Source organism: Rhea americana, unplaced genomic scaffold (genome assembly GCF_003343005.1).
Source record: "Rhea americana isolate MKP2758 unplaced genomic scaffold, rheAme1 scaffold_533, whole genome shotgun sequence".
NCBI classification, from domain to species: domain Eukaryota; kingdom Metazoa; phylum Chordata; class Aves; order Rheiformes; family Rheidae; genus Rhea; species Rhea americana.
In genome coordinates, this window is record NW_028186683.1 from 162,122 (window position 1) to 164,559 (window position 2,438).

The 2,438-nt window shown below is 49.3% G+C and overlaps 1 pseudogene; it reads left to right on the top strand.

Moving 5' to 3' along the window:
* Positions 1 to 332: 332 nt before the first annotated feature.
* Positions 333 to 1,187, top strand: LOC146588201 (olfactory receptor 6P1-like; annotated as a pseudogene).
* The last annotated feature ends 1,251 nt before the right edge of the window (positions 1,188 to 2,438 follow it).

Below are 2,438 nucleotides of genomic sequence, written 5' to 3' on the forward strand. Positions count from 1 at the left end.
GGGAATGGGACAATCAGATGTCAGTGATGGAGTTCATCCTGCTGGGAACAGGGAATGTCCCCACAYRCCAGACACCTTTCGTCTTTCTCTCACTCATCATCTVTTTGGTGACATGGTTGGGAATATCCTCATCACTGTGGAAGGACTCCTTACTCTGCTTTCATAGTGCATGGGAACCATGACGGGAATGTGAAGGGAGCAAAAGAATGTGGGTTTAGTTTTCTTGGTGTCAGCAGTGTTCTTTCCAACTCTTCCTAAAAAAATAAATGCAGAATACATCTACTTTCTCACAGATCCCCTTGCTGGAAAGTGCAGAAGACAAACAGTACCATATGGAAAAAGTGGAAAGGGACAGTGGAACATCAACATGGAAGTTCCTCCTGCTGGGAATGGGGAATGTCCCCTCACTCCAGGCACCACTCTTCCTCCTCTCGCTCATCATCTACTTGGTAACGATTGTTGGGAACATCCTCGTTGTTGTTGTTGTGGTGGCAGACCAGCACTTGCACACACCCATGTACTTCTTCCTGGGCAATCTATCCTCCCTAGAGACCTGCTACTGCTCCACCATCCTGCCCCGGCTGCTGGCTACCTTCTTGACTGGAGACAGGACCATCTCTGCTCGGGGCTTCATTGCACAACTACATTTCTKTTGCTCTTTTGCAGCTAGTGAGTGCTACCTGCTGGCAGTCATGTCCTATGATTGGTACTTGGCCATATGCTAGTCCTGGCTCTATGCAAGCCTCACGACACAGAAGGTCTTGCTACAGCTGCCAGCAGCGTCTTGGCTAGTGGGATTCCTTATTTCTACAGTAGTCACTTTTTTCTTATCCCATTTAAAGTTCTGTGATCCCAAAGAAATTGACTATTTCTTCTGTGATTTTACCCCATTGCTGGAGCTCGCCTGCAGTGACTCCAGTGTGGTCAGACTGTTAGCTTTCACACTCTCTCTCCTGGATATAGTATTCCCGTTCCTGTTAAGTCTGGCCTCCTATGTGTGCATCATAGCTGCCGTCCTGGAGACCCCGTCCAGCATAGGCAGGCAGAAAGCCTTCTCCACATGTGCAAAGGGGAACCCAGTGTCAGCAGGAGAGAGCGGTCTGTTCAACACCTGGCTATGGTGTTACCCCAAAGATGCTTTTGAATATTCACTAAAGAGGGACTGTAAAAAGAACAAGGAATCCTGATGCAGCACAGCTGCAAACAGTAAGAATGTATTACTCACTCCTAGATCAATCTCTCAGCCTTATTTTTTATAGGCAGGCCCTAAATATTACTCTATGCACACTTGGGGTTCACAGCTAAGTTGGTGTCTTACAGATCATGATCCCTCGATGCGCACTCATTCGCGGAATAATCCCGGTGTGGGCATCCCCTTCTCACTGGGTGTGATGCTGGTGTCTGTCCAGCTCTCTGGAGCATAGTCTACACTGCATGAGATGGCATTATCTGTCTATAGTTCCCCCGATGTTCTCCCTGAAAACAGCAGTTTAAACCAATAACGAGGCAAATTATCTTTTTATCCAGTCAGATTCCATTGTTCCCTTATGATTTTTGTTTCTATTTTTATCACTGAGTTCCCACATAGTTCTGTCAGCATTGAGAATTTCTGCAGTGTCATCTCATTTCTTATCACCCCATTCCTACACAGCTCTGCAGTATGGTGCCTCGGGCTGCAGACACCCCAGGGGGTTGCTGAGTGGTGGGACACACCAGTGCATCCTGCTGTGTAAGAGACTGTGCTATCCATGAGGCCCACTCTTGCCTGCATCTTTGTGACCCTCATAGGTTGGGATGCAGAGTTACTAACTTCTGGCTCATCTGGTTTCACCAGCTGAAATATGTTTGCTAGAGTCCCATGTAGAAGATTTCCTGGGTCTGTTCTGCACTGGGGAAAGAACTGGACTTCTGAGWTGAGGGAAGGCTTCTCACTCTGACTCAGACAGGAGGCCCTGGCTGTTGAGAGAAAGTGCCTGGTGCAAGGCCTTGGAGGACTGGAAACAAATGAAAGGGTTAAGGAGTTGGTCTTTGTGYGTTTTGGGGCCCTTGTGGGTTCCCTAGCTGCTGCCATATCTAGTCCWGTCCCAGTGTGTCTCTGCTGCAGAGGTGTGTGTTGGCTGACGACCCTCTGTGAGGAGAGAGGTGGGGGTGTAGGGTGTCACAATGCAGGGGTAGCTCTGCTGGGGGTGGGTGGTGGCCCCAGTGGCTTGGTGCTGCTGTGTGCACAAGAAGAGGTATCTAGAGAGAACTGTGTTGTACGTGGGGAGTGCCAGCAGCATGGGGGRCTGAGGAGTGCTATGAAGTGTGTCCAGTTCTGGGCACCCCAGTACAAGAGAGACATGGAGCTATGGGAGAGAGTTCAGCATAGAACTACAAGGATGATCAGAGGGCTGCAGCATCTGCCCTATGAGGAACGGCTGTGAGAGCTGGGCCTGTTT